Source organism: Temnothorax curvispinosus, unplaced genomic scaffold (genome assembly GCF_003070985.1).
Source record: "Temnothorax curvispinosus isolate PA1 unplaced genomic scaffold, ASM307098v1 QBEX01018473.1, whole genome shotgun sequence".
Taxonomy (NCBI): Eukaryota; Metazoa; Arthropoda; class Insecta; order Hymenoptera; family Formicidae; genus Temnothorax; species Temnothorax curvispinosus.
In genome coordinates, this window is record NW_020228253.1 from 594,069 (window position 1) to 606,151 (window position 12,083).

General features: G+C 32.3%; 1 pseudogene; it reads left to right on the forward strand.

Moving 5' to 3' along the window:
- Positions 1-10,343: 10,343 nt before the first annotated feature.
- LOC112468449 lies at positions 10,344-11,897 on the forward strand (annotated as a pseudogene).
- The last annotated feature ends 186 nt before the right edge of the window (positions 11,898-12,083 follow it).

The window sequence follows — 12,083 nt, forward strand, 5'->3', positions numbered from 1 at the left end:
CCTGTTAAACGAGCTTAACGCGGAAGTCACAGCGGCCGTGCTTATCGCTCATTTCAGACACGGCATACTGACTTACCCTAAGCTGTTCGTCTTCCATGTAGATAAGATTCTCGCAAAGAAGTCTACGGTGCCTGATAAGAAAAGTGTAAGCCAAAAATTGCAAGGATAATAAGTTAAAGTCAAACAGAATAATATATGTTTTCGAGTTGATTGTGATTCACATTGAAAAATGTGCACAAGATGGACAGAAGACCGGTTTAATTGGATTGGATTAAGTTAACGTGTTCAATAAATCGTAGAATTTTTATGTTAAAATTATAACTACAGGTCTAAGTCTTTCAACAAATTGGCAGCTAATCCTTTTTACGGTATCATATGTTATTAACTATATTTCAAATGGTAGATAAATATATCTATAAATACATATCTATATATATATAATTCTCTTTTTATATTTCGTTAAAAATCTATTTAAAATAATCGAAATACGTATGGCTTACAGTTATTTTTATCAAGTACTGTACAGCCTTATATGTAGAAGTATTTTCGAAAATAATGAATATAATATGTATACTTGCAGCAGGTTACGGATTATTCGTGTAACTTATATAAATATAGAATATGCACATTTTTCTCTTTTTCTTCCTCTCTCCCTTCCTCCTTTCCTCCTTTCCTCCTTTCCTCCTTTCCTCCTTTTCCTCTCTCCCTCTCTCTCTCTCTTTCTTTCATACATATATTAAAAAAGAGAATATATGATTTTATTGTAATACTTTTTACCAACAGTATTTGTTTTAAATTTTTAGTACCAATTAGAAAACACTGCCACAATAATATATCTGTATTGTTAGATCTGTATGCTAGTTTATAAATAATTATAATTATGATACTGAACCTGGTACTGTTACCATAGAAAGAAAAATCCATTTTGTATATACACGATCTCGTTTATTCACCGATTCCAAGATGAACCCAGGAATGAAAGCGTAAATTACAAATTTATAATGTAGATCTTTTGGAAAATATACGGAGCCTGTATATAAAGTTCTAACTGTATCGAGAATGTGGTTTCAGATACCAGAGCAATATAAAGCATATATATAGATATACGTATATGAGCAATTGTATGCGTCAAAGAATATAAAATTCAAGTACACGCACCTTTAAAGAAAGGGCAATTATAATGGTTGTTATCGATTTTTTCCAGTTTTCCCGCCATTAAAATAAATTTAAACTAGGTTTTTATTTGAATATTTTTTATTTTTCTATTTCTGACATATGATTATATTCATAGATTATAGATAACAATTAAAATAAAGTTTAATTTCAGCAGAAAGAATATAATTTAAAGAAAAAAAAATAATATAGAGTATGGTTAAAAGTGTCCAATAAAATGCAAAGTACGTATTAAACATTTTTTAGGAAAATAAAATCCATAAGAAACACTTTTCTCGATGACTATTAAGATAAACGTTTGAATATATGCAAATTTTTTAAAATTTATTTTTAAATAAAAAAAGAAGATTACTAAGGTTTACAACCATATAAGAAAATTGTGTTTCTCGTGGTGTAAAAGAATTGCATACCCGGAGAACTAGGAATTCAAGAAATTGGAAATTCTAAGATCTAGCGTGTGTTTTGAGCTTACCTGTATGTCGGAATGCACTGGCTTTGATGCGCAACGCTAAACACGTACCGCGGAATTCATCTCACGAACGGAGGGAGCTTTATAGCGAGAAACGCGAGATAGAGAAGAAGCGCGTCGCGAGCGTTCCTCTTCTGTGTTCTTACGTAAACAAATCTTTAAGCTGGCCGCGCGCGCGCGGCACCGACGCTACGCGACGTTGACATGCGCTATGCATTTACCAGAAAGTGGTAAAATGTGATCTCGCAACCTATGGTACAACCTTAAATTTACAATAATTTAATATTAAAAGAAATATGATAAAAATAAAAACTGTAATTAAAATATGTAAAGCTATACTTATAAATGTATGAGATGCATTTTTTAAGAACACGCGCACATTTCGAATAAAAGACAAAAGAATTTATTACCAAAATATTGCCATTATGAAATTAAGAGAATGATTTCTTGATCATTTTGAATAGTTTAATATAGTGACATTATGTATAAAATAATATTTTGTTTTATTTAAATAATTTTTCTAATCCAGTCTAATATATTTCATTGTAAGTTCACTGAGAATTGAAAATAATAGGATGCTGGTGGGACATTATTTATTATAAAAACATGTGTATCCTAGATTACTATAAAAAATATAAAGATAATATTTGTTTATTAATAAAATTGTCTTAATCTTATTTTAATTGCGAATATATACTGTTCAAATTGATGTTATCAAAAATCCTTTCTGAATAAGTTGCATCAACGGAATGCATTGTACGTCCTGAAGAAAGGGAGCACGAAAATCTCAAAAGCGAGAGAAAAGCAAAACCAGGAATGAGGAACGAGATCGTGTATTCTACGTCAGGGATTCCAGGCGCCGCCGGAACGTGGTATGGCGCAGATGTATGTGTTTCTCGCTCTGTGAAAGCTCTACGAAGATAACGATATTGAATCGCAATGTCTCGGACATCGTCGTTCGACCGTCGCGATCCGTTCGAATGCACCCGACTGACCCGCTTCCGGCCATCTCGCCGGGGGAATCCCGTGAAATCCTATAGCAGACGGAGGGCTGCTATGATCGACTCCGACACCTTAGGCGTACCGTAGAACGAGAAATCAATTGGCGTCATACAAAGTGAGATCTCTGAGAAGAAATATTTCTCAATTTTCAATTTATTATATTTCTTTATTTATTTATTTATAGCCTATTTCTACGATTAATTATTTAAATCGCTAATCTATGTGACGCGTAGATTAGATTAGAAACGTGTTAAATAATATAAATTTTTATATTATAATATATTTTCGCGCGTGTACGTTTTTGTTGCATATATTCTTTTACGACGAAGGAATAAGAAACAATTCTTTCCAATTTTTGATGTATAATTTAATGATTTTCACGGAATTTGCATTTCAACGATAGCACTTTATTTCGTCTGCTACAACTATTACACAACTGCAACGGACAGCTTAAGTTGTACCGCGAGCGTTGAGCAGCGGCAGGTGCATCGTCTTTCGCCTTTAATAACCAATTCGTGCAGCCGTCAAGCTTTCGAACTTGCCACAAAAGCTCCGATTGTTCCGCGGAACGTCGGAAGACGTAAGAACGAATTCGCGAATCCCTCGCGAGACTCCGCCAATCAAAAGCTGCATAATATCGCGAATATTAAATTTTTCACCCCCATCCTCCTCGTCCTTTTTTCCCGTTCTCCTGCTCTCCACGCTGCTGCTGCTGCTGCTGCTGCTTGAAATGCTTTTTTTTAATATATGCCCAGAAAATATTGACAGTTAAATTTAATGCTGATTGGTCTATGTACATTTACAAATAAAACGTCGAGAAAAATTTATAGAAATGTTATGAATTTTTAATATTTCTAAAAGATAAGCCAAGAAAATATAGACTATTATTAAATATCTTAGCACTTGGATTATTAAATATATAATTCTCATTAATTTTTAAATATACATATAACTTAATTTTATTATATTTTGTGATCAAATACATCACATGTAAAAGAAACAGATATAAATTAATTTTGTATTTTTGTAAACCAGGAAAGTTTTACAAATCTATTATTTAAAAGAATATTGGTAAAACATAAAATTTTCGTTAAACAAACAGCATAGAACATTTTGTATAGAATGTTTGTTTTCATTTTTCGGAATAAAAGAAAAAGAATTTTATTTAAATCATATTATTCATATTTAAGCTCAAAAGGTTGATCGATACTGCATTCATATATGTGTATATAAAAGTTGAATGTAAAAAGATTAATTTCTCGCGCGGCAAACAGCTGTGGCGAACGCAATAAATGTGTCGAAAGGCTGAGGGCTGGGCGTCCTGCAAGGCGATTGCGTCGGAGGCATGCTGGAGAACGATAGACGGCCGATTGAAATGCAAATGGTGGCGGTCGACGTTATTTCGGTCCCGGTCACGTGTACGTGTCGGCGAGTGCGCTTGTTTCAAATTCGATCGCGCCCTTTTCCCGGGGTGTCGCGACACGCAAATAAGCGACGTCGACGTTACAAAAATCCCGCTATCAAACCGCAACCAACGCCGGGCGTTCACTGTTCAGCGGCGCCATCGCGCCTGGAGATAAGCTGCAGTTTCAATTACGTTAAAGCGCGTACGTGTACCGCTATTTTATGTCTGCGACAATCTATAGTACAAAAATTAATAATAAGAAGAAAAATTAAAATTTAATTTAAAGGATGATTTTCGCATTTTTTTCCACAAAAGAGTGAAGTTTGAAAAAATAAGAAAAAATTGCCTATATATGTAATAATTGTATATAAAATATAATTATTATATATAGAATATTGTAAATCTAATCGCAATTTTATTGTTTGTATATAAAAAAACAACGCAAAAATAATTTTTTAAAATTAATTTCCAATTATTCTTATTATTATTATCTTTCTTATATATACAATCAGAAATTATACAAGAGAGAGAAAACATATATAAACAATATTTACATGTAATCATATATAAAGAATTTTTCAACAGAAATACACTAAAAAAAGAAACCTTAAAAAACTATATCTCAGAATATTATATACTTATATAAATTCAAACTATGATTTTTGCAGAATAGCCATTTAAAACTACATAATATTACTCCTTCTAAATAGAAAAATAAAGATATAAGTTAACGATATATGTTTACCAAATTTTTTATTTTTAGTACGAAAAAACTAAGCAAAACAAAGTTAAAATAAAATCTCTGGAAAAATTTCGTACTTGAAATTGATTAAAAATCATGCTTTATTACCTCCTAAAACTTAATTTGTTCAAAATGTTTTTATCCATAACGTAAAATGTTCTCGTATCTAAATGTTTTATATTTTTATTGGGGAAATGCAGAAATTAGTTTACGCTGCTACATTTAGGACGGTATTCATAGTCGGTTCTTATATTTAAGACCATCTTAAATACAATCTTAAGATGTCGTTAACCAATCACAGAGCCGTATTAGCATCTTAAGATATTACTTAAGACGGTATTGAAATAAGATCTGATTATGAATACCTTAGAATTTGTAAAAACTGATGAAGCATAGAGAACGTGTTAATTCTATTTTCGAATGTTGCGGGGTGAACGCGGCATTTGCAAATACCCAGATAAAGTTTCGTAACACAAAGCGCATCGCCGATATCGTAACCCCCATAACGCGAACAGTTGATAAAGCCACTGCACAAAAGTCTGAACAGCATTGACAAGTATAGGTACGCGTCAAATCTTCGATCGATTTTATCGGTTTCAATTTTTTTTCTGGACGCGACATACAATCGCCGAGCACAATGATAATTCACACTATTTGACGAAGCGTGCAACAGTGGAAAACCAATAAACAGCGTAAAACACGCTCGGAAATGTCTGTATTGTTGATCAATAATCGCTTTTTCGAAATCCTTTTTAATCCGTGGCCAATATTTCTTTACAATCGTGCTATTTGAATTCGGTTTACAAAGTATCTCATAATAAAACGCCTCGTACGTAAATATAATTTATAATAAAAAATTGATCTCTTCTATTATTTTTTATATATTAATTTCTATTTTTTAAAATAAGTTTATCTTGATGTAGTCAGGACACCACATCAACGATGCAATTAATTTTGTTATGCGGATCGGTGTAACTCGAACAAAGGCACTCGATAAGGACCGGAATTCGGTCGAAACGTCGTGCAATTCCTGTATCAATTGGCCAGTTGGGTCGAAATAAACCGACTTATTTTGAATTATTTGCTGGCGACTGAAATTGTTTTGTTTATTCTATTTTTTTATTTAGCAGAAATGCTTTTCTATTAACTATTTTATTATAATTATTATTATTTTCCAAATAAATCAATTAAAATCAATTTATCGGTGAAAGCACACTAATATTTTGCTGTTTAAAATAGTTACGGAAAGTTCAAAACCATCTGAATATATTCGAATCTATTATTAAGAGACTCACAAAAAATCTCATCTCTCTTTGATCTCTAAATCTCTAAATCTCATAGAGTGATTTCGCCAATAATATAACGGAATGATACGATCTCACTCTAAAGCTAAATAGTGAGTCACGATTCACTAAAGATCGACTAATAAATAATTTTAACAGAGTGAAGTTTTCCACTCAAAATTGTAGACTGACATAATTCGATCACTTCTATGGTCACTGATCTACTGCACTCGAAAAGAGCGCTCTTTCACTCAAATAGAGTGCGATTTCACTCCAACTCATAAAACGCAATTTTACTCTTCCTTAGAATGGCAAATTACTCAAAGTGCACAGGCTCAATTTTCACTTGCTTTTCAAATTTCACTCGTTTTGAGAGATATTTCACTCTTCGACTTTTAGAGAGTGCAATATGCTTTGTTATGATTTCTTATTTGAAAAAACGTATATTCGAACGTAGTGTTCTAACACATGAAGTTGCAACTAGTTTTAGATGTACTTGAACCAGCGATATCGTAGTCGGCAGTAAATACAATCTAAAAGAAATCTTCTTTTCTTTGTGTTTCGATACATAATTTACGACTGCACGATTGGAGTTCTAAAGAAATTCAAAAGAATCGCGCCAGCTTCGTGACTGGAAACGACAAAAGTAGGTTTTCACAGAGCGGAGGGACGCGGACGGCGGCGGGGACGAACAAAAAAGTTTCGAGACTTTGTCATTTTTATCGGCAGTCCCAATATCCACGTCTCGTGATTGCCTCGCGAAACTTTTCTGATCTGTCTTCCGGTCGAAGATCTCCTCCATTTCGCTCGCGGGGCTTACCGCACGTAAATCACACGCTGCGTTCCGAAAGCTCGTGTATGATACAGGATGCGTTAAAATTGATCGTCTGGAGTTTTATACACACGGCATAATAGTCAAAATAAATAAAAACGCTTTTGCAAACGTGAATACAGAAATCGCTTGCTTTCGAGTTAGACAAAAATATTTTGTTTTGTCATAAATATTCATAAATTGTCTTTATTTCATTTCAAAGCATGCATTTGTGCGGAAGTATGAATTATAATCTAAACATTAACATTTCCAGTGTAATTCAAACTCCAAAAATCTGAATTTTTTCATAGCAATAAAGTAAGTTATTATGTTAATAAATCCTGAAATCCGGCATTTAATAATTAAAAAATTATGGAGCATTTTCACATTAGAATATTTATTTATTATGCATTCAAAAATAAGAATTATAATGCAGACAAAAATATGATAGGATCAACTCAAGTTTATTTTCAGCTTGTGTTAGCAACTGCTAATCCATCAATTCTTATAACTATTTAAAATAAAATTTATTATTCACTTGTTAGTTATTCAATATTGCCTTCATAGTTTCATCTTACATTTTTATTATAATAAAAATGTAAATAATAAAAAAATTCTAAAATAAATACATTTTCAGAAATAGAATAAAGAATAACAGTCCCATTCGTTGTTCTAACTGCTTTTGTTTATTTGGTAACTCATCAATATACAAATTTGCTGTAAACTTAGAGAAAATAAAGCGGAAGGTTTCTGTCTCATCTTCCGATTTACTCAACGATTCACTCTAAATTATTTAAAAAATATGCATTCCACGCGCGAACGAATACGCTAATAAAATCCTCGATGTTTCAACTTAGTTCGTTAATAATAATTAATTGTTAATAACTTGTTAACAGTCGCTTACGCGCGTTTATGCGAGACGCACTCCATCGATCCAAAACGGACGCGATAATTCACCGCTAATATCCTTGCCGCCATTTACCCCGATACTAAAGATGAGATTGCATCAGATTGCAGATATGTAGTTTTGCAGATATGCTATAAAAATATTAAATAGTCTACTTATATAAATTATTTAATACTATCCACAAGTAAAAGAAAAATTAAATACATAGAATTAATTGCCAATTCCAATTATTTTCAACCTGATCTAATTCTATTCTTGTAAAATCTCGATAATAAAGTGTTGTGTGTTGATACAATAACTAGTAATTATTTATTTCAAAAGACATTTCATCGAACATACCTTTACATCAAGATTAAGATCATCGACAAAATATCTAATTACTCAGTGATTGTTTGTAGATGCAAAACGATTGTGGAAATTTTATTAAATCATCTATATATACTTACAACAGTTACAACAAACACGAAACTATACAAGGCGGCGAAAAATCGTTCCGGTTCGGCTCGAGAGGCGCGAGAAATACTCGGAAAGTGGTAAACGGATAAAATCAATAGGACATGACTTCGTTGATATGTCTACTTAACTTCAATCTTATTATTGTACGTCCACCCTATACAACATTCAACAATCTCGATGGGAGACACTCGTATTTATACAAGAAAAAAGAAAATCACAGGCTTTTATAACACACGCCAGACGAATGATAGGTAAAATTTATAATACAAAAATCTATTAGTAGTTAAAATATTATTATTATCATCACCATTATTGTGTTTGAAGGTTCGTCTTGTAACTTCCGAAGCTACGAAACGTTACCGCACGACGGGTAATAATCCGCGTTACCCGTTACAGGTCGCTGTCTCATTATTATTATCATTATCATTATCATTATCATTACAATTATCATTAGCGTTATCATTATTATTATAAATAGAATGGAATAGTAAAGAAGAAATGTATAAAAGATACTTAGAAGAAAAAATTCAGAAATTTTGGTCATGAAGTACTCTAAGACATAGAAACGTTGCAAGTGTATCTGCATAGAAAAAAAATATATATATATTCTTTAGCGATATAAATAATTTATTTTAAACGAATAAATAAGAGCGATAGGCAGTAGTTGCTTATGCTGATCTCTAGCCTGGTGAAGTATAATATACTTTCGATATGCTATAAAAGTCTGTGAAAAGAAGCCTTCATTCTTACATTCTTTCGTAACACCTTGTGTCAAAGATAACTTCTTAAATGCCTGATTTCCTCGTTTCAATATGATTTAATGATTCCAGAAATCACTGATTACCGGTAAATCTTCGATTGACTTGACGTATTAAAATTATCGTCTTCTATCACACTTCTTAAAATTAAAGAAATTCTCAATGCCTAGTACTGAAATCAATCAGAAATTTTAAATTTTTTAAATTAAAAGTATATGTATATTTAGATTCGATTCTCACTTTTCGATTCGATTCCAGGCTTTTGATTTTTATGAGAATTTTCATCTTCGAGAAACTAAAATTGTAAATTCTTGTACATCTTTAATTTATGTATATTCTGAGATTCATATTTCATCTGTAGAGTGTATGAAATCGATGGATCCTCAGATTTCTAGATTTTATACCGTCCAATATATCAAATCCCCACAAGTCAATTTAAAATTCATTTAAAAAGTTAAAAATAGATTTACAAACAAATTGTGTAAAATTTACAAATGAGTTCCCAGATTCTAGAAAATCATAATTCTAGACCTTTTGATTATTATATAGATCCTTCAATTACTTAAAATATAAAAGTCCTGGATCCTTGAAAACACTCGCGACCTTTTTATATCCCCTTCCTGTCGTATTATATGAATTTTTTAACATTTACATTCTGAGCAGTGATATGAATAATCGTTTAGATATGCTATTGCTTTTCGGAAACAAAAAAATCAGGCTGTACACATCGACGCTTTTTCGCTACCTTAAATTTACTTGCGTTAAAGAATACGAATCGTACAAAACAGCTAGAATAGCCGCCCATTGAATTATCAAGGGACCTTCTATCTCGTGCTTTTTTCTTTTGAGGTTTCGTTTAAATTATAAATGCCATAATAGTTTAGGATGCGATACTTTTGGCGATTTATATTCTATTTTTCTCCAACAATGGTTCTTAGAACTAATAAATGTATGAATTACACTTAAAACGTTTCGTGTAAAATTAAAAAATCACATGCTATAAAAATAAAATGTTGGAAAAAATTCCGTAAAACAATTTTTCGAGGTGTATAATAAATCGTCCTTTTAATTTAACATTAACGTACTGAATTCCCTCGATTTCGCACAACGTATATCCTTTTTCGTCTCTTTTTTTTTTCAAAAGAAGCACTCATCGACTTTTAGCAGATTATATTTTTCAAATATTACTTTCGTGCTTTCCTTCCACTACGAAATAGAAGTCAATTTATTTTACACAAAGATGTGTAAAATACTCGACAAAAACTTGGCAAATTTCGACACCACCGAATTCTCAAGAATTTAAAAACTAGGTTCTTTCTTAATACCGTTCATCGTGATACGAAGAGACGGAAGATTTTAAAATACAAGTCAACCTCGATTCTCGCCTCTCGCCACAGAACGGCCAAGAGAGGATATTTCCATTTTGTCTGGCGGAGGAGATCGATGGCGATCGCCTCACCGTTCTCGAGTACAATTCCGAGAAAGTATTTTGGCCGCGAGAGGAGAAACGCGCCGGATATTCCAACTTCCGTGAACTCACTCGTGGGGCGCTTTGACTCTGTGTGGGCAGGCGGGGGAGAGAGTGACATAAATATCGTCTTACCGAAACGAAACACGTTATCTTGCGAAAAAGTTCTCTCGCCGGAAGATCAAGAGAGTAAACTCTTTAAGTCCTTTCCAGGTGTTTTTCAACTCCGTGGTGGTACTTTAGTGTCGTGCGACGCACGTGAATTTTTTTCCGGGGGAACAAAAAATGAGAGCAAAGCTGACCAGAAATCTCTGTGTAAAATTGAAGTATGTAAAACGTGATATTCCCCTTCATTATATACGGTTACCGGGCCGATTGAGAGAAGCTCGTTTTTACACAAAGCCCAGAGAATCGTCACGAAAATTTTCAAGTAGAATTCGTATTATACAAAAATATATTTAAAAATTCGACAAACTGAAAGTGCGCTAATCATAATTTGCTACAATTGAATATCAGCCTCCATTTCGTTATTTTCGCGTTGCAATATACATTTTCGCAAAACTCGTTCGGAATGGTAAAACAAATTTATTATCATTATTATTACCGTTTCCGGTTTCGTTTCGCAACTTAATACTTGAGCGATTTTAAAGGAATGTATTATTTTGCAAGCGTTCGAGGGAAGCGGAGGTCGAAACACCAATGAGCGGCTCATTGTTTGTTAATAACGGCTGCGTTTTCACCGCGCACAATAGTAAAATCCCATTTTCATTGTTACATTGACAGAAATGTGGCGTTAAATGTCACGGGGGGGAGGGCACTATTAATTTTCAATATTACGATATCCTAACAATAAATTCTATCAATAATGTGGTGTTCAACATTTCGCCATAATACAATATACCACATAATCTTAAATACAATTATACGATTGGTACCTATGTTTACGTCGAATGTATGATATCTACATGAGAATTAGATTTCGGGACTAGTTCTGGTCACGCCGTAACGCTACATGCACGGTGAAAACGCGGGCTTTATTACGAATAGCTCCTACTTTCGTAACGACGTTACACGCTTCGTCTAAACGTCTCAATCATGCGTATGATCAGGGTTATCACAATGTTTAAACGACGAAGAGAAATTTTTAAATTCTATGCGAATATTTTACTTCGCGAAATAGCTGGAGAAATAATGTGGACAAAAATGAGATGTATGACAGTAATTAAAATCGACTGAAAATTAATTATGCCCAAATAACGGACAATTTATGTGAATATTAACTAAATAAAATGTCAATATATCTAAAGTTTGTCAAGTTGTAAAATATCTCGTCCGTACATCATTGCATCGTTTGATGAATAATATATTAATGAAAAAAAAATTAATACATGTAACATAAATTATTAAAATAAAAAATAACATTTAAAATTGCTTATTAAAATATCGTAATTTAATTCAAGTTCGCGTCGTGATTTAATTAACATAATTGAATTAAAATTAAATCAAAGCGTTTATGTAATAAAATTAATCCATGTTATCTCTTGTTATAAAATATTTATTTTGTAAACGTTATTAAATAAAAATGTTAAATAAAAGCCAATATTAAAAA